This window comes from Pyrgilauda ruficollis, unplaced genomic scaffold (genome assembly GCF_017590135.1).
Source record: "Pyrgilauda ruficollis isolate IOZ18807 unplaced genomic scaffold, ASM1759013v1 scaffold195, whole genome shotgun sequence".
In the NCBI taxonomy this organism is placed as follows: Eukaryota; Metazoa; Chordata; class Aves; order Passeriformes; family Passeridae; genus Pyrgilauda; species Pyrgilauda ruficollis.
This window is the reverse complement of record NW_024518651.1, coordinates 520,305-541,494: the sequence shown is the minus strand read 5'-3', so window position 1 is coordinate 541,494 and position 21,190 is coordinate 520,305. Positions and strand designations below refer to the sequence as shown.

The 21,190-nt window shown below is 42.5% G+C and overlaps 1 long non-coding RNA gene across 1 annotated transcript in view; it reads left to right on the top strand.

Moving 5' to 3' along the window:
- The first annotated feature begins 15,911 nt into the window (after positions 1-15,911).
- LOC121352742 overlaps positions 15,912-21,190 on the top strand; it is a 42,870-nt gene continuing 37,591 nt past the window's right edge. The window contains exon 1 of the long non-coding RNA XR_005954989.1: positions 15,912-15,987. This is a non-coding gene — a long non-coding RNA (uncharacterized LOC121352742). The remainder of the gene's footprint in view (positions 15,988-21,190) is intronic.

The following is a 21,190-nucleotide window of genomic DNA, read 5'->3' as shown; positions in this document are numbered from 1 at the left end:
CCCAAGCCTGGCAGACTCTGTTCTGGAAAATGAGAATAACAGGCATGCAATAAAACTTGATTCAGAGAAGTTCATACTCTGAACTGGTGTTTTTGCAAGTTTCCTTGGAGAAAGCCTTGGAGGGTATTTAAAAGGACCCTTTAGTCAAGGTCTAAACCACAAATCTCTTCTATTTCTTACATGTTCTCCTTTACATTGGGCAACAAACAGTGGGAGTGTTTCATTGCTTTGCCCTTTTCAGAAAAACTTGGAATTCTGGGAAGGTACCATGGTCTTTAGGGTTCCTTCCAATCCAAATTCCATAATTAGCCCACGTTCTGTAGAAACTCTGTAGGGTGCCTATCCATTACCTTGCTGGATCCACAGACAAGCTACCAGAGACCTGAATCATAATTAGGTAAAACCTCCAATTATCATTCCCACACCTTTGGAATTACTGTCATGAAGCCTGAGCACTGTCCCCCTGCCCTTTATGGTTACTTGTTTTTAGTCCATCAAAGCCGATTTAGTGATCTCAGACCTGCTGGTGTTTTGCAGCACAATAAATCTGCCACTGGTTCTGGCCAGGTCCCCACCTACATGGGGACTTATTGCTCTTCCATGTCACACATCCTCGAGGATCTGGCACTAATGGGGTTCCAGAGAGCCCTTGAATAGCATGGAGCACGATGGATGTGAACTGGCTGCTGTTATGGTGATAAATTCTTTTCCATTCCCCTTGCTGCCTGTTGATGGATTGGAGCAGAGAAGGTACAGAACCTCCTCAGCCTGGCTGGGATTAAATCAGCTCCCCTAGCCTGGCCCCTGCACGTTAATATTTGTAGGGAACTCCTTCCATGAGGTTTGTCACAGCTGGGGCAAATAAAAGAAGGGTTTAAATCCCTCAGTTTCATTTTGCCCCCTCACCTCCCACATTTTCCCTGGCCTATTGACTTCCTTTCCATACCAAAGATACTTTCTTAACAAAACTACAAGTGTCACCAGACATTTTATAAATCCTTTCTTCAGCAATTTGAAGGAGAATTTCTGGAAGTGCAGGAAAACAAGGGAGTTTAGATAACTGATCTTTTAAATGTAACAAAAACACTAAAATGCAGCATTTCTTTAAGTAGAAAACCAAAACCAAAATCTGAACAGAAGAATTAATGGGTTCGGTTGATGGCACACAGGTAATTGTGTTTCAGGAGCTGAATGTTTTTAACACAGACTACACTGGGGTGCTTTGTAACATTTTAGGAAGTTTTGGGTTTGGTATTGGCCAGGTTGGATGGGGTTTGGAGCACCCTGGGATAGTGGAAGGTGACCCTACCCATGGCAGGGGGTGGAAAAAAATCTTTGGGGTTTCCAAACCCAAATGCTCAGTGATTCTATCACAGGGATCTTTTCCAGACAGAGTTTCCCAGTAAAATCGTTATTGGTGCAGGTGCCCAAAACTTGCCTCATGCCAGGTTTGTGTTTATTTGAATTGCAGAGGCAGAGAGAGCAACAGACACTGCATTTGTGCTACCACCTGAGATGGGCTCTTTAACAAGGGTACTCAGGAGTTACTCCTTTGATTTCTTATGTAAAATGCTTTTTTAGCATTTTACAAAAGAAATCAAAATACCAGGCTGGCTGGAGCAGAGGCAAGCCAGGAAAATTACCAGCCTTCTTAACAGACGCTTCCTTTGAATGATTCAAGCATCCATAAATGATGAGTGTGCTGCTCACTCGGGGCACTGGCTTTTGTTTTTATTTTGCCTGTTTATAGAGAAACAAAATCTACTTTCTGTAGATAGCAAGGTAACAAAAATCAGAGAGAGAGCTCCTGTTGTTTGCCAAGGCACAGGCATGTTTGACATCCTTTTTGTCTGCAGGTTTAATTTTGAGAAAGAAACTTGCTCCAATAAATTCTTAAAATCTCTAGAAGGCAAAAAAATATTGCAATGGAAAAAACATTTTGCTGTCTTCAGTGTTTGGTTCAGCATAATTAACGTGACTAATGCAAGACAATTTTCTGATAGTTATTATATTAGAGAGCTTAGCTGACTCATAACTGCCCCCATGACAGAGCCAGAATGCAAATTACTTGGATAGAAATAGCACAGAGCCAGTTTGATTAAAATGTGATGCATATTTTGAATTAAAAATATTCAAGGTCTTACAAAATGACCTTAATGTCATGTCTCTCCTTCCCCCAAGGCCACAGAAGAAATTTGCATGATCATTTGGAGACAGCTTTTCCCTTCTCCCTCTGTGGATCCACAGTCTCTGCCATTCATGAAAAAAAAAAAAAAAAAAAAAAAAAAAAAAAAAAGGTTGCTGATTCTGTTCCTTTTCTGAGCTCAGCTACAGCAGAATAACAATGGAGAATTTTGGCCTCTCTTTGTGAACCTGGCTGCTTTATCTTAGTTAGGAAGATAATTGAGCTAACAATTAACCATCAGACTCTATTCCTCATTAAAAAACAGAGCCATCTCCAAGTCTCTCCCCACTCAGCCCCTAAAATCTGACTGTGTCCAGTCACCTCCAAACTCCTGAAATGCCTGAGAACAAAATGTTTGTTGAGATAGTTTTGAACATTTTTGTGTGCTCTAAATTTTGTCTGAAGAGCCTGTAAACTGGGGCACTTCGGTCTAAGAGAGGGTCAGAAAATCCTTTTCAGACTCTACAACATGTCTGAAAAGCCTCTCTTAATTTTCCAATTCATATTCCAACTAATTTTCCAATTTTAAATTTTCCAAATTTTCTCAGTTTCCTGATTTGCTCTTTTAAATTCTAACTTGCAGAGAGAGCGTTTGCAAAACCTCTCTTAAGGGTGTTTTGCTTCTGCAGCAATTCCACATTCCAGGCAGCCCAGGAAGGAGCAGTGCTCTGGATGGAAAAAACAGTTGAAAATTAGAAAGGAGCAGTTATTACAGAGAATTGCCCCAAAACATGTGATTTCTAAGTCAGCTTTATTCAGAGCTCCAATGTAGTGTTGCAATGAGATTCTGTGCCACCCACACCAGCACATTTGAGCTGGAATTCAGACACATTCACAGGTAAAATGATTCTTTTGCCCATTCTCCTCCTGGCCCTGAGCACAGCAGCTGCTTTTGTGTGGATCCTGAGGAGCAGAGTTTACTCAGGGTCCCATGGGGGTGACACCTGAGGCTCTTCAGCGTCTCTGTGGCATAAGTAACAATTTGCACGGATTTGGGGCATAAACAAACTCTCTGTGCCCTTTTTCTGTTTCCAGGCTGGCTCCAGGCGAACCCCAACGAAGGGGAGAAATAACGAGGAGGACTCCATTGATACCAGAAGGCTAATTAATCACTTTATTATACTATATTACATCTAAACTGAACTGCACAAGCACTCAACTCAACTCAACTGCACAGGCTCTTGTGACTGTCTGTTTGGACACGTGCTTGGCCCCGACAGGCCAAGGAAACAAAACTTTGGGTAAACAATCTCCCTATAGCATTCTACTTTAGCACAACACAGGAGCAGCAAATGGCATAAGAATTGTTTTGATCATGCTTCTCTCACTGCTTCTCTCAGGCTCAGAGAATGTGAATCCCACAGGAGAATATTCCAAAAGAACAGGTATTTCTAAATTCGTATTCTAAAAAGATCCATCTTCGATTATGCACTTCCGGAAGAGGGTTTTGTTCAGTTCTTTGTCTTACCTGGAGATGGCGATGTGGCAGTGTCATTGTCACACCGTGCGTTTCTCTCAGGAATACACACAAATTACATGAAGCCAATAATACAAAATAAAGCTTGGTCCGAGCTGGCTTTGATAATACATGGAATAAATGCGCTAGAAACATACAGATAATGGAGCTGAAACAGCTGATTTCACTAAATGAGAAGCTTGGTGAATGGTAAATTAATTTTTTTATTGCACCCGAACACCCAACACCTTTTTAATGTGTGTAACATCCATTGTAGTGAGTGACTCACACAAAACACGAGCTCTGTGCTCCTGCTTCTGGGCTGGGTGGCAACAGATGGGTGAGTTACCTGAGCTCTCACCGTCCTCATCACATCCATGCTCCCGTGCCTGAATCAAGCAACTGAAATTTCTTGTTTATCAACTTAGCCCTGAAAGCTTTAAGAAGTTTCTCATAACATTTTCCTTGCTTGTGGCTGAGAGAATTTCACTTCAAAGGTGAAATGAAAAGGTCTTGTGCTTAATTACAGCACTTTGAGAGTGGTGCCAGCTCCAGCAGAACATCCCAGAATGGTTTGGGTTGGAAGGGAACTTAAAGACCACCCAGTGCCACCCCTGCCATGGGCAGGGACACCTCCCACTGTCCTAGGGTGCTCCAAGTCCCATCCAGCCTGGCCTGGACCCTTCCAGGGAACAGGGCAGACACAGCTTCTCTGGGAATTCCATCTCATTCCTCATTAATCTTTCATTTTCACTTGTTTCAGAGAGTTCTGTGGTGGGTTATCAGCATCATCTTCAATTCCCAAATGGAGTGATTGATGTGGGGGGAGATGGACCTGGTCTCTTCCAGGACAGGCAAAGCTGGACAGATATCCCAGGTTTACTTATGCTCAGTTTATTCATCTGCTTTCACAGGAAAAGGAACTCAGGATCTTTTGCATTTGTATCTGAGCAGACTTAAATGCAGACAATCCCCTTGGGTTCTTCGGATCATTAAGAATAGAAGGGAAGTGGTAGATGATATAATTTGGGAACCCACTTCTATAGGAAGCTCTGGGGATTTAAGAAATGTGATTGCAATTTTTTTTTTTTTTCATTGGAAACAATGTCTGCATACTGAACACAAAAGGTTTGCTCACTAAAAAGTTCTGGCTCCGAGCACCACTTTAAATTCCCCTTTGGTATCAAGGCATCTGAGTTTGGAAAACTGTTCCCTCTGCCACTCCAGCTTGGATCTCTCTTCCAGTGCCTTATTTCTGTTCCTTCAGCGCATCCCGTTCTGTTCTAATACCTTTGCTGACGGGAAGGTAAATGCAGTATAAATTGTCACTTTAACATGCTGCATGTTGCAGTGTGTTGAATAATGCATTTAACACGCTGTCGTGATGTACCTGCACTGTGCCAAATGTCTGCAGCCCTGACTGCTTGGTTGGTGCTGTTTGTTTACCAAGCACTCAGTGCTCCAAGAATTTTGTTCTGCACGCATATCCAGGGAAAGGAGAGGGGAGACATTCCACAGATAGGCTGAGTGACCCCACCAAATAAGAGAGGATGGTTTTTCCCTTTCACGTCACTCCCTTGGTGTGTTGTTTTCTTACCTTGGGAGTTGTTTGGAGGAGAAGGGAAGATCAGCTCTGATTCTCACAGGTTCTGCATTGTATTTTTAGTTCTGTCACAGCTGTTTATGTCACCCTGATGTGCCACCACATTACACTTGGCTCCCCAGCTCCTTAGATGGTCTCTTTAATACCTCAATCCACTCTCCAGGCATGATTAACTGCACTTTTCAAGGTCTACCTGTGCTGTTTGAAAAGCTGACTGCTCGTGTGGAACACACACCCCCCTGGCATCATCTGCCTGCTGTGATTTCAGACACAATTCCAAAGAAGAGGCGTATATTGCATGGAAACGCTTTCAAAAGCCTTGAGGTCCCATAAAATGTGGCCCCATGAAGTCAGGTATCCTTTACCTTTCCTTTCCTAAACATAAACTGAGTATTTGTGGTTCACATTCATCCATGGGAAGGCAAAATCCCAGGTTCTTCCAGAGTGTGGCTGTTGGGACTGCATGGGAAAGGGAGAGCTGATATTCAGTTATCAAGTGTCTCATTTGGACACATTTAGTTAATTTGAAAAGCAAATGAAGGAAGGACCTAAACCATCTGTCTAACACTGTGCTTCTATTCCTGACTTTTTTCTGATTATAATATCCTGGCAGCTCTGTGGCACCCAAGCTCCACTCCAGACAGAGGAAAGAAGGGAGAAGGTGCAGGAGAAATTCATCTACAGGACTACAAAAGCTGGATAAAATATTATTAATCTTTTTACACTTGGTTAATTGCAGCAATTGTAATCTCCCAGTTGACTTCCAAGGTTTAGTCCAGGATGTGGCTTGGACAAGTCCAAACTCTATGTCCCATGCCTGGGGAAGTGCAAAAGTGGGTTCCTGGAGCTGTGGTCCAACCACTCATGCCATGCTCTGCTCGGTATTCCTGAGCCCAGTAAAGCAGGAAAGCAAGAGCACGATAAGAGGGGTGACTGGAGGCACAGCTTTCAGTTTGGATTAAATGACAGAAATTAAAATCAAGATGGATAAGGAGAAGATAACAAGAGAATGACTACCATGGAATGCTGTTTTTCACACTACAAGGAGCACCAGGAATCAGAACGCAAATGGGCTTCAAAATAAAATGGGAATAATGTTTAAGAAAACCAGAGATTAAACTGTGGGGCCTTTGCAGTTGATGCTGCAGCAATTTAAGACACAGATTAATTCCAGACAAGGTTAAGGGATTTCCTAGAGGACATATTCCAGTGTTCCTCTTGCCATTTTCAGCTCTGACAAAATGCAGCCTTCTGGCTGTTTGGAGACTGGTGACAAATCACTGCACACTTGCCCTTGATTACATTGCTCTTTGAGCATCCAACACCAGATAGACAGGGTTAGGTGACCTCCAGCTGGCTTTGCATTTTCGTAGGGAGAATTGCTTGATAACTGTATTGTTCCTGTTGTCTGGTGGAGCTGATGGCTCAATCTGCCATCATGGAATGGAGAGTTTTTTCACATGGCCTTCGAAGTTTGAAAACCTTTTAAATCCTTGCACAGCATTTGGTACAAGAGAGCTTTTAACATGCAGGTCATTATTGTCTGTATTGAGCTCTGGGTATTGAATAGGGATGTATTTACTCTTCAGAAAATTCTATTTATACTGCAATGATGCTTCAGGCCAATTCCTGTATAATTTCTGTGCATTCATCTTTGTTGATGATGGATTATTTGAAGAAGTCTGTCTTTATATTGTCAGTGACTTAATGATGAGAATCAGAGCTTGAGGATTTGCAGAAGAAAGGAAGTGCTTGACAGGCACTACTGAAATTGTTTAGCCAATCTTTCATTTTAACAATAGGGAAATAAAATAACCCAAGTGCAGAAATAGATATTTCTGAAGCAGAGCATCATGCTTATCAGCATAGATAAACAGAGAGAGGATTGATGAGTTTCAAAACTGTGTCAAAGACTCCTGTTCAAAAGCCATGGTAAAAATAAGTGGAGCAGGTTCTTCCTGCACCTCTTCTGTTACAGGGTGAATTAAAAGGGGTTTATTGGAAAAGGAGTTTTGCCTGGAAATGGGAGTCTGAAGTGGTTTCCCCTGCCTGTTCCCTGCTCTGCCAACTCTGTTCTCTTTGGTTCAGGCTGCTGTGAATGAAGATAATTTGCTGGTTGTGATGAATTTAACTTCTAAACCGTGAAATGTGGGAGTCTCAGGAGACAGGAGTGTCGCCTCTGCCAGATCAGAGCTCCCAGATGCTGGGATAAGGGATGTGGCACTGAATAGAGCCTCATTCCTCCGGGGTGAGCCACAGCTTCAGGGGAAACTCCTGGTGAGGATCCAAAAGGGGAGAAGCCCATCTGTGCATCAGTGCTCCTGTCTGATTGCAACAAATATTTTGCCGTTTGCAGGTATTTCACTGCAGGGCCTAATGCTATGAACAGGCCTCCAAAGCTCCTCTAGGAGCTCCAGCAAAGGCATAAATAGGTGTTTAATACTAACCCATTCACGTTGTCTTGGTTTGAAAGACAAACCAAAGAAGGTTTGTCTTAGCTTCCTGCTAGGGAAGGCAAGAGCCTCCCTCACAATGAAGAATGTAAGCCCCATGCCCCGGAATTATTGCAATTGTGAAATTAAGGGGCTCTCAGGCAAAGATATGGGAACAGAAATAACAGTTCTTTACTAGCATGTATAATAAAGCAAACAAACAACAACAAACAGAACCCGAACCCAGTCCCGGCCTTTCGGCTGTGGCACCTTCCGTTTGGTGCAGTTCCAGTCACAGCCAGCAGGGGCGCTGGTGGCTCCCGGCGGGCCGGGCTGGTGCAGTGATACCCCCAAGGCTGCAGGGGGCGCTGTGGGGCGGGCTCAGGGAGCACACGGCAATGGCGGCTCGGCCCAGATGGGATGGAGGAGAGGCTGTGCTTCACAAACCCTGGGGCAGCCAATCCCTGTGCCCCAGCAGGACTCTTGGATGCAGCAGGCTGGAACGGCAGGGATGAGCAGAAATCCTGGGGCAGTGGACAAGATGTATCAGAAACTCCGCGGCGATAGCTGGAAACTCTGGGGTGTCTGGGCGGGGCAGGGGCCTAGCAGCAAAAGGAAGGCAGCAGTATGACTCCCTAGAGTAATCCATCCTTACATAACATATTGATGTTCACCAAGAAAGGCAGCTTTCAAAAAGCTTTTCTTGGTGTTTAAAACCAAAAATTCCTGCTCTGCTAAGTTGCTGAAGGTCAGTGTACAACAGCATGACATCGGATATGACACCACGGCTAATCTAATCAGAGGAAAACAGATGTGGGAAGCTCCCATGATTTCCTGCTTATAAGGATTAGATTTGTCCTGTGATTGAGTTTCTTTTGCCTTCTGGAGATATGGATGTTCACACAATACTCATAAAGATGCATTTGAGAATTATTAAGAGCTGGTTTGTCAGAGTGACTTCCCTATCTGCTTTTGGCATAAATTTATTAATGAGATAAATGTTATCCCCTTCAGAAGTAATTAGGACATCTAAGACGATTAGGACAACAAGAAGTCTGATGTGTGTGCATCCCAGACAAGTATGAAAATGCTACAGATTCCATAATCTTTGCCATTTTTTTTTCTGAAGACAATTAACTGGGTTAAGCAAACTCTCCCTCCCTGTGAGGGACCAGGGAGGCCAGACCTTCAAACAGTGTCTGGTTTTATTATTTACTACCCAACATCAGTCATGTGTTTCTATTTCCAATGTCTTCTTTTTCACACTTGATTGGATTTTTGTTTGAATATTTTCCAGAATGTGAGAAATTACTCTCATGATTTTAAAAGGTTTATTAAACTTTATCAAAAATACAACAAAAGACTCAATAAGTAAAAATTACAGCGCTGGGAGCCTCAGCGACTATCAGCCACGTGCTCATCTACAAAATGGCTGTTCTGCCTTTTATAGCCTTAGCTCCTCCCAAAGTTTTGTCAGTCAACTCCTTCTCTGCCATCTATTGGTGGAGATTACTTTCTTACATCTTGATTGGAGGTCAGGTGTTGTTGTGCCACGCCTCCTGGTAGTAAGCCAGTCCTCCCCAAATGCCCTGACTACTGAGGCTGTTACAAAGGAGAGGGGAAAGAGGACTATGGCAGGACGTATTACAATACCATCACTGTACACTTTAACATCCACATAATATCTATCTCTTAATTGTGAGAGCCAACTATTACATTATTCATCTATAACACAGAACTAAACTACTCCTTTAGCCTCTCCACTTAGCAGAACTGATATTTCTTGTGGTGCAAGTCTGCAGAGCTCAGTTTAATTAGTACGCATGGGGTGGTTACAGATTGTAAACCTCAGCTGCATCTTTGAATGGACTTAAAATCTATTTTTTTTCCGTGAATTTATGTTGTGCAATCACACATTCCTTCCCTAAAGCTGTACCAGGCAGGGTATTTATCCTTTCTTGGTGTCTAACCATTATCATCAACCTGTAAACAAGAAGGGCCAAAGGCTTGTTAATTTTAAAACCCAAGTGTAGATGTGATCGGGGGTGTAAAAGCTGCCAGAAGGAGTGGCCAGGCTAGCGTGGAGGCACATCAGGGATTGTTATCAGAATCCCCAGGACTCCCATCTGGCCAGATGAACTCTCCAGGAGCAGATGTTTGACTGCCTTCTCTCAGTGCGGCGCAGCTGCCGCTCCAGCCTTGGCAGTGCTGGATCCTTGGTTTAACAGGGAATTCCAAGGTTGAAAGTAATGATGTCTGAAAATAAACTCCAAACAGCAGCCTGGTGGAAATTAGGCAAGGCTGATTAAAAAGAGCAGAATGATCTCTGGTAGTGCTTAAATGCACCTGCTGCTGTGACACCATCCCAAACCTGTGTTCCCTTGATGCAACTTGCATGTCCTTCCCTGGGAATAGAGGTGGTGTGTGTGGGGTGGACCTAGGAGGGAAGAGGGATTTAAAGTTACTTCTGTAGCCTAAATCCCCCTTTTCTTTACGATCCCTTGTGATGCTACTCCAATATCCATCAAGCCTTCCCCTGAGAGAAGGCTGGAACTAAAAGATGGAGCTGCTTAAGGTTGGAGCCCAAAATGATGGAGCTGTTGAAGGTCTATCAAGTTTGAAACTAAAAGGATGGAGCTGCTCAACATCTGCTAAGGTTGAGCCCAGCAGGACAGGGCTGCTCGATCAACTGCTGGATGATCACAAGTCACAAATCGAGCGCCGCTGTTGCAGATCCTCTTCTGGCCTCTGTGTTGACTGAAGTGGCAGCACAAAGCACTTTGTCAGCCTCTGACTCCTTTAATCAGATAAGTATAGGGCACAGATGGCAAATTCTGCAGTATCTTCTCGTTGCAGTTCTGGTTCTTATGGAAGAGGGCTGCAGGGTCAGACCCATGCACTTCGCTAAGATTGAATTGCACCTGCTGCACTCCATTGATTTTACTTTTGTTTAACAGACCATAAACAATTTGTTTATATAGACAGCTTTTCATCTTCCACAGTGAATCATCAGTGAGTTCTCCTGGGATCAGTCCCTACTCCGGTTGTTGCTCTTCGTTTATATACCAGGCTTGGATGATTTAGATCATCAGCCTTTCCATCTGAATTCTGAGGCAGCTGCTTTATGGCCTTTTCCTTGCACAAAGGATCTTACTAAAAATCTACATTATGGGTCTGGCAGATTAAGCTTTGCTTTGAAATACTTTGATATAAAGTAGAAAAGAGATGTTATGACCTATTTGCCACAGAGAGGAGAACCCCAGTCCATCAGTGCTCAAAAACACAGGTCCCTCTCTCTGAGCAGTCCTGCTTTAATGGGGATAATGATGAGCTCTCACTCTGTCTGTGCTGGAAGGAAAAAAAATGTGTGGTACAGGGCACTGTGTCCTACACACAGACATGGGAAATGCCCAAATGGGCTGAGGAGATGCCCTGAAGGTGACCAAGTGAGCATGAAAGCCCAGCCAAGTGTTTTCAGCTAAAAACTGGAATTTTGTGAGAGTCTGATCATCTGGGATGAGGCACACACCAGACCTCCTGAGAAGGGCAGCCTGGGTTTTAGGAGTGGCTGGAACCAGAGAGAACTGAAGAAACACCTTCTTTGATTTGCAGTTTCATTTTTAGTCCACCTTCATATTATCCTACAGGCAAGTGTGGCACAGGATCTTCAGATCAGAATTGCAGGCTGTTTCAAAGAGTTTGTCTTTAGTTTTAATTAAGATATATTTAATTAACTTCTCGGTTTCACGTCTTGAGTTTGATGCACTAAGTGTGGTTACACCTCCAGTTGCTGAAAGACTCCAAAGTGACCGCCTCTCTTCATATTTCCATCAGTTTTTTAGGGAGGAACCTCTCCTCCTGGAGCCCAAATAATGTATGAATTTTGATGAATAGCATTTCCCCTGAAGTATCACTGAGCTCTTGGGGTGATTTCACTTGCTGAGATGCAGAAATAACTCAGATTAACAGCCCCTACATTTGGTTTTAACCTTACAGGGAAGGAGATGCTGCCGCTGCTTTGTTGTGAAAAATCCTGGAAAAATAGTGAGATTACTCCTTGAAATTACACCAAATGTACTTAAATTAAGGCTTGGAAGGGACTGCTTTTTCCTGTTGGGTGTTTATTTTAAAAAAGTACTTTGGAGCAAATAATTCATTATCCTCTCACCTTGCACTTGGTGATTGCTTATAGTAGGAGTCCACTTGGAGAAGCAGTTGGCTTTTTCCTTCATTATATATACATAGACCCAAATAATTTTTTATTCTCCAGTAAACATAGTTTGTAGTTCATGACGTGTTATGAGTTTCTCGTTGTATGAATGTCTTAAAATGAATTTATAAATAATTTTTATGGTTGAGTGAGAAAAGCCATTAAGGTGTTTTAAATGTTTGGAAGTGCAGGAGTTGAAAGAGTGGGTTGATATATGGGGTGCAATGGGAGTTGGGAGCTGTGCAGGAATGCTGTAGAGGAAATCTAGAGGGCTTCAACTAAAAATTATTAAAATTACTACAGGTAGATAGAGTACAGAAGAGAATTTAAAGGTGAAAGGAAATGAAAAACATTCAAGTAATAATATCACAGAGTTCACTCGCTTATTGTGATCTATTTAGATCAAGGTAAATGTTAGATTCATTTTAAATGTTTAAATAAATCTGTGAAGGTCTGCAAATAATTTGGCTGCTGAGGCATTGACCCTCCCCCATGCCTTGGAACTGTTTAGTATAAGAAATGCCACTTGTGACCCTGCAAAAATATGGTGGTAGGGCTCCAGGCATGTCCTGAATTTCTTAATTATTCTGGACAGCAGAATGCAGAAGAAAACCACTGCATTGTGTGACTCCTGGAATCCCAGAGAGGAGTTGCTGTCCATGAATTTCCCTTTTCTCCTCCAGCATGAAAAGCATGGTGCTAAATCCATGGGAATGAGTGGAAGTTGAGCGTGGCACCATCTCTGCTGAACTATGGAAACTTTCTTCAATGACTTGCACAGTCACTTCATTTGGAAGAAGAACAACGGCTATCAGCTCTGAATGGCTCCCACATCCCAGGGTAAGGTCTCTTAACTATTTTTCTGTGTTATTTTTAATTAACTTGGAACGAGCATTTGTGCATAGAAATGTCAGTGCAAATGTGTACAAGTGTTTTTATACCTCCCTCCAGCTGCCACACTCTGCAGGCAGGGATTTTGTTCCATTCTGGCTGTCCTTGCCAAATTTCCTGGTAAATCTGCTGGGATCAGCCAAGGGGGCAGGTAAGGGACAAGGGCTGCAGCAAAGGGACAAGCACCAGGTTCAGAACATGAATCCCACTGAATTTCATGAGAATATGTATTTACAAGGGCATGGAGTGACAGGGGAATGGCTTCAAACTGCCAGAGGACAGGGTTAGATGGGATATTGGGAAGGAATTCTTCCTGTGAGGTCGGTGAGGGGCTGGAATGGAATTCCCAGAGTATCTGTGTCTGCCCCTGGATCCCTGGAAATGTCTAAGGCCAGGTTGGAGGAGGCTTGGAGCACCCTGGGAAGCTCCCAGAGGCTGGAAGGTGTCCCTGCCCGGAGTAGGGGGTGGCAGTGGGTGATCTTTAATGTCCCTCCCACCCTAAACCATTCAGAGATGTTATCATGTCTAGGTACTATTTATTTAACTGTCAAAAGCAAATTACTCAATCTCTTCATATGATTGCAGCCACCGGGCAAATGATTCCATAGGACATAAAAACTGGTTATGTGTTATTTCAAATGTTGGTTGTGAAGGTAATCTGTGACTCAGAGAATAAACTGGGCATTTCCAGGCTACTGTTCATAAACTGAGAGGGGAATTCATCCTCCTGAGGATTAAAATGTGGTAACTGATAAGGAATTTTGTGTAACTCCGTAAGTCATTAATTTAAACAAAAAAAATAAACCCACACACAAATACAAGAACATTAACAAAATTGTATTTTTTGCAGAACACTTCCCTGCTGGAAAATGATTACATCTGTTTTCACAGAGAATCCAAAAGTGGCTCCTGGTTCTGGTCTATCCCCTGACCTCCCTCTTTTCAGATCTCTGGGTTTGAGATGCCTCAGGTGTGCAGACATTTGGAAGGACAGGTTGGCTCACGGGCTCTCATTGAAGCTGTCAACGAGCGTCTGGGTTGACTTCTCCTTTCAGAAGACACTTCCCTAAATAATACATCTTCCACACTGGGATTGCCATGACAACAGATCATTTTGAATTACAAAACAATTAGATATCAAACCCCCACATAATCCATCTCCATATAAATCTGTGCCAAGAGGCAGGTAGAAGCTTCAACATCTTCATTTTGGGGGGTTAAAAACGCTGCTGCTGCCTGCCATGATTTGATGGGGAATTGCACTAAAAAGCTCCCAAAAGTCTTATTTAGATAGAAATTCTCAATGCCTCCTTGAATGGGTGTCCTGTAAGAAATTTCTTTTGTTTTGGTTGAAACAAAAAAGATAATAAACACCTGTCTTGTCCCATCAAAATTCCTACAGAATAAGCTTTAGTAGGAAATTATCACTTTGCCTTCTAAGCCCTATTATTGTGCAGCTTCTTAAATATTTAATTTTCATAATGAACACATTCCAGCGTTGTCATGGGTGAAGTTGGTTTTGCAAATCCTTGGAGGGTTTGAAAAACTACTACCCCAGTTTTGGGGATGTTTGCCTGTGAGCAAAGCTTGAAAATGAGGAGTTTTCTCCATTGCTGGAATTCCACAGCAAATGTCAGTATGAATAGAATTAGAATTTTTATATATCACCACCCCTCTCTTCTGCTGCTGGTAAGCAGCAAAATGCATATGCTGGCTGATGGCAAAATGTCATTGCTCTGTCATGAGCACTTGGGGCTATAATTCACAAGTAGGGGTGATATTTTCTCTGCTAGAGGTCACTTTGGAAAAGGACATGGAGAAAGGAGGGAAGGAAAAAGGTGTTCTGTGAGCTGGAAATGATGGTAGAGATTCTGCCTGCACTCAAAAGCTGGTGTTTGGGAGGTGTTGGAAACTGAACAGCAAGTTTCTGCTTAATAATTAAATAAATTGGAATAGAAATGCTTTTTACACAGGTGCAGTGGCCCTGTGGGAGCAGGAGCTGCTGCCTCAGTCAGAGATGTCTTCATGACTTGCAGGGCAAGTTTGTCAAAACTCTGTTTTTACTGCTAAAGATTCATAAAGGTTCACATGGTGATGCAGAACCACTGAAAGGACAATAATGGCGTTATTAATAATTATAATAATAAATTTAAATTATAATATATATATAATTTATTATGTGTATATATATATATATAATATAAATAGAAATTAATAAATTAATTAAGCTGCTAAGTTTCACAAGTCTAATATGTCTGGAATGCCATGACAGAAAATGTTCTGATTTAATTCTAAAAAATTAAATAAAGCAATGAACTACAAAATTATTGAAAGCAGGCTCGGAATTCAGTTTGTGCCAGCTTTAGTTTGGAATAACTGGGAATATTTGTTACCAGGAGGCACAGGATGACAACACCTGACCTCCAATCAAGATGTAAAAGGTAATCTCCGCCAACGGATGGCAGAGAGTTTGACTAACAAAATTTTAAGAGGGGCTAAGGATATAAAAAGCAGAGCATCCATTTTGTAGATGGGCCATGTGGCTGGTAGTCACAGGGGGCTTCCAGTGCTGTAATTTTTCCATTATTAGTCCTTTGTTGTAGTTTTGTTAAAGTTATAAAATTTTTTAAAGTGAGCAGTTGTTTCTCACACACACCCTCTTCGTGAAGTGACAAGGCTCAGCCATGGAGCCCACCTGGAGGCAGTGAGGTAAAGCAAAATGCAAGTGTTCAAAAGCACAGTAAATCATTGCAGATTTTGGGATTTAGCCTTCTCAGCCTTTGAATTTAACATAAAGCAGAGGCTAGAGAGAAATTCAGTGGCCTTTTAGCTATGGGTGTGAGTGCAGGCACAGCAAGATGCAGCATTAGGAACAGCTGCAGAGGCCAATTTGACAGACTGACCCCATGAAATCACTTAATCCCCACTGGTTTTATACAAGAGCTGCTGTGTGGCTCTGGTTTGCTTCAGGGAAGCCAGGAGGTGGTAGCTCTGCAGCTCAGTGGCACATCAAGGCTTCAGGATGTTATAACAAAAGGAGGGGAAGGAAGTTCTAGCTGCTTATCATTTATTCTAATCAGCCTTTCCTCTGACTTTCTGCATTACAACACCACTGAGCAGTGTGATGTTGGCAGCAGAGAGGCTGAAACCTTCTCTCAACACAGGCAAATATTTCTGGGCCTCAGCAGCTTCTGCAGCAAAGGTACACAGGTGAGGGCAGGTGCGTCACAGTTGAGATGGATGAGGAGGTTGGGCTTGGGATCCTCACTAACAAGTCAGGGAAGTGAAAATGGTATTGAATTTTCCAGTAAAATCCTTAATCCTGGAGCACAGAAAGCTTTTCTACATGCACTTCAGGTGTGTGAAATCCTTGTGTGAAGAATCCCATATAGAAAAGGCAAAAAGTCTGTGATAAATATATCTCCTTTGATGTGATGAAAGCGAAGCTCTTGGAGCAAAAGAACTGCTGGTGTCTCTGTAAACATTTTGGCTTGGTCTTAGTCAAACAGACAAGAGTGTGAAAGTCAGAGGGAAAAACCAGCAACTCTGAGTGGGCCACGATCAGCTGGGGTGACTCGGTGCTGAGAGCTCGAGGCAGGATAAGCCTGGCCCATTATTCTTGCCTTTCTTTACTATTCACAGGTCAACAAGTGCCAGCTAAGAGAGGCTCTGTGTTCCTCTTGCTTTTCCTGCCTGTTAAAATCCCAAGCAACTGCTGGGTGAGCGCACAGATGAGCAGAGCCACTTGTGAGGTTAAATATTGAGTGGCTGTCTCGATTTCCATTTGTGCAGGGAGCTGCTTCAAGTGCAGCTCGTGTCAGAAAAATAATCGAGCTCCCGAAGTGGCTCTTGGGTTAGTTCAGCTGGGCTGGGGCTGCTGCTGGTTCTGCCTGTTGTGTTCTGTGCTCACCTGGAGTCAAACATGCTGCAGCAATATTCGTTAAGTGCCTGGCTTAATTTCACCTCAAATTTAAATTTTATGAGGCAGTTATGTGTTAGTTAAAGGGCCTTTTGAAATGACTGAAAAGATCAGGTGAATTTTAAAATACTGGATGTTTAAAGCCTCATTGCTATTTTAATTGAAGTGAATTTTAATATCTGAAAGACATCTTTGTTAATACATTAAAGAAGTTTAATGCTATTAATTGATATAGAACAGAGTAGCAGTGAATTTATTATGTGGTTTAAAATACCAACTGGTGTTAAAGCTATTTCTGCTTTGCATTTCTATTAAATGCCAACTGTAACTTGCTATAGAGGCTGCTGGAGACCTGACTATTGACTAAATTACCTTCCAATGAGGGCTCACTGTCAGGCAGTGAACAGTCCTTTTAAAATGTGTAGGAAATCTCTGGTTTGGGAGCATCAGAAAAGGCTGAAATTCTGCTTTATCAAGTGGCAGTTCAAGAACTGGTTTGGCTGATAGATGGAATAATAAGGTAACAGATGAAGATTAAAAATAATTCTTTGACAAGAAAGGGTTTTTATTAACCTAGTGCTGGTTTTTAAGAAGTTTTTTATTTATTCTGCCCACAATGAAGCATCCCAGCAGCTGTGTCTCCCTAGCTAAAAAAGGCTGGGACAGGAGATAAGGGGGGTGGGGGGGGGGGGGGGGGGGTAAGTGGAAGAGATCAGGGTTAGATGAGGATCTCAGCTGTGGCCCCTTCTTTAAAATTAAGGGAATTTGCCTTATGTTCTCTCTGCTTTTGCCTTCTTGCTCATTTAAATACAAGCTTTTCAAGGAAAGTTATATAAAAATCTTGACAGCTCCTTATGGCAGCTCCATGTGATGAGAGGATCAATCCTTCTTGTTTTTTTCCCATTTCCTATGCTCAGAGTTTGCTTTTTTCCCACACGCAAATTGTTTCCTCCTCAGGCCTCTGCTATGGAAATTCACTTATGGGTAGTCTGAACATGCTGACAGTGACAAAATCTGGTCAGAGTGTGGGAAAATGGTGAATGTTCTCAGAAAGACTCTGGTTGCTTGTTCCTGATGGGATTCAAGTGCAGAGGCAGGGACAAGGGATGTCTCTGCTTCTCTGGATCCAGAGGCAGATGAAAAAGCAGATTGTTCCCAAAACACTCAAGGGTGTTAAAAAGGAAATTTTATTGACTCTCTTTTTCTAGACCCTAGGCTGGGGCCTAAAGTGGTTTGTTAGAACCAGCTTAGGAAATCTGGGAGAGCGTCAGGGAGCAATTTTTTTTTCATTACAGGCATGAAGGTGTATTTTAAATAAACAAAATAAATATAGGTGTGGCCTGAAACAAAGATTTTACTTGTGGATCTTTATGAAAGGAAACATATCACTTGGCTTCTCAACTTGATGTGTAGAAATATAAATGATTTTTCGTTCATTACTTCACATCTATGTAACAACATCAGTTTCTAGAGGCAGCAGAAGATTGTATCTAAAATTTGATGGCACGTTTTTGCAACAAATCCTGAGCAACTTCCAAGGAAATGGGCTGTCCCCTGATAGTGAAGAACAAATTTAGTCTTAAAGCTGATGTTCTCAAACACAGAAGGAATTTAAGAGCAGCTCCCCTGAGCTTCATGGCTAAGACATTGCAGACAAACTTCCCTGGACTTTAAAAAAAATGTGGAAAAGCAGAAATCTTTAATTTGGAACTTTTAATTGAAGCACATTTTTAATTCTCATCCAGATTCAGAGTAGCCTTAGGTCAACTTGTCGCCTTCCATTTCTGAAGGATATTAAAGTGCACTGAACAAATAGTCTTTCTGGAGATTTAATACAGTTTAATAAATCCATTTTAGGCCCCAATGCAGATTAGTTTTATTGTGTTAATTTGTAAAGACAAAGGTTCCTGAGTGTGGGGGGAGGAATTTTCAGCAAACTTTGTTTCAACAACATCAACAAAAAAGATTTTCTGTGTGTACTTCAGGGGTGTTTGACAAACTGGGGAACAATACAATGTGCAAACTTTAGCCAATTAATCCGCCCGTTATTTGTCAGGCAGTGTGGCCAGGCTGAAATCCATTCTGCAGAGCATAACTTATTCAGCAGGGCTTAATCCTCCTCCATCTAGCACCAAATGACTTTAGACTTGCATAAATTTTTTCATTATTTGACCAGCTCTTCCAGGGCTTGGAGTGTAATGCTTGGTCTGCTAAGCCTCTTTTGTCCCATGCTGCTGGAAACTGGCTTTTCTGCTTAGCATATTTTTATTCCAAGAGAGGTTTTCCCCAACTATTTATTTCCAAGTACCACCAACCTGCCTCTACCTCATTGGGAGTTTTTTGTGATTTTTTTGAGGTGCAACAGCATTTGTTTGATTTTTTTGAGGTGCAACAGATTGTTTGAATAATTTTGTGGAGGGCTGGGTTAGTTGCAGGAATTAGGGAAGAAGGTTTCCAATGAAGTTCAGGAGAATGTGGATTAATCCTGGGTTAATAAAGTGCAATAGGGTTGTGCTTGGAGCTGAAATGTGGAGACAGAAGAGATGTCACCCTGCCATTGTTCCAAACCCCATCAGCTGGCAGCTCTTTGCCAGCCCTGGACCAATTTGCATCTTTCCCCCATCCCAAAAATCCTCTGCATGGAATTAATAGGTGCTTGCTCAGCTGAAACTGAGGAAGGAGAGAAGATGGCTTCTTTGTCATTTTACTGCTGCTCTGTGACTCTGCTCCGGGCCTGTAATGCACTTCACTGAAAGAAGAAAAGAATACTTAAAAATTTACAGGCACATTCCTCCTTTTTTCCCTTCCACTTCATCCTTTCATTAAGCTCAGGTAATAGCTCAGGTGAGAGGTGGCTCCTTCCCCAGAGAATTCAGGAAAAAGATGATGCCTCTACCTGCACAAGCCCACTTTGAAATATTTAGTCTTTTAAGCCATTTCCATCTGCTGGAAATGCGGATCTTTGCTCTCTGAACCAGGAGCAAGCCAGGAAAGCTCCAGTACAAGACAAGATGATGCCATCCCTTATTTTATCACCCTCTGACAATGCTCCTCAGCCAATGCTGCCTGAGGGCAGGCAGGCTTCAGATACAGAAAGCTCCTTGTCCACCAGGGAATTACTCTTCTCACTTTAATGGAGTCACATTAGGCTGGAAGGGAAATTGGGCCCACTCAGCTCAACCCTGAACAATTTCAGTTCAAACTTTCCCATTGAATTCACAGGGAGTTGAGACTTTGGGGTATTGTACTTGGTTTGGGATTGTTGGAGTTTAATAATGTGCACACTCAAGAAAAGAAACTCATCTGGTCCTGGGTTTCCTTTTTGAGGATACCTGGCCACTGCCTCCTTTTCTGCTTTGATGGATAGATTTTCAAATGTGTTTGGAACACCCAGACACCTCTTCCCCAGAACTGATGGCTTGGGATGGTCAGCAAGGAATTTGTTTGCATTTATTGCTGAAAGCCACAGTCATTTGCCTTGAAAACAAGGATCATTTTTTTACTGTAAAAATATTGACATGTGAGTCAGAGAATCATGGAACGGTTTGGCTGGGAACGTGTTGTATTTGCAGGGAGTTTCCTGAAGAAGGCAGGAAATGATGAATTTGACTCCATGTCCTCAGAAGGCTAATTTATTACTTTATGATACTATATTATGTTAAAGATTACTACACTATACTAAAGAATACAGAAAGGACACTTACTGAATGCTAAAAAAGATAATAATGAAAACTCGTGACTCTTTCCAGAGTCCCGACACAGCTCGGCCCTGATTGGCCAATAAATCAAAATAATTCACAGCAGAAACCAACGAAACAATCACCTGTGGGTAAACAATCTCCAAACACATTCCACAGCAGCAAAACACAGGAGAAGCAAATGAGATAAGAATTGTTTTCCTTTTTCTCTGAGGCTTCTCAGCTTCCCAGGAGAAAAATCCTGGGCAAAGGGATTTTTTTCAGAGAATGTGGATGCCACAGGAAGGGACCTCAGGGACACCTTCCACTGTGCCAGGGTGCTCCCTGTCCCCCCTGGCCTCGGGCATTGCCACAGCTCCTCAATCAGACCGGAACATTTTTTATCATATATCCATTGAGCCTGGAAAAGACCTTTGAAATCATCAGGACCACCTGTTAATACTGATTTTTTTTTTCCATGTGTGTAATGATAGGTCTCTGAGAGAAGATGAGGGCAGGAACTGCCTGTACATTATGGGATGGCAGCTGAAGCTCTGTCTCCCCTCTCCCTTTCCAGCATACAACTCCCAGGCATGCTCTGTGCTGGCCCAAAGGCAGCAGAGGATTAAAAAATACATTAGAATTTAAAATAAAGGCTTGACACTGCAGTGCTGAGCCTGCTTTTCCTGCATTTCTTCACTGATAGGGCCTTGAGAGAGGAAAAACGTAATGGGAGGTTCTATGAAGGCTGAAATAACCCTTCAAGTTTACTGAGGCTTTGGAGGGAACTCAGCTTAAGTACTGCCTGTGTTGTGTT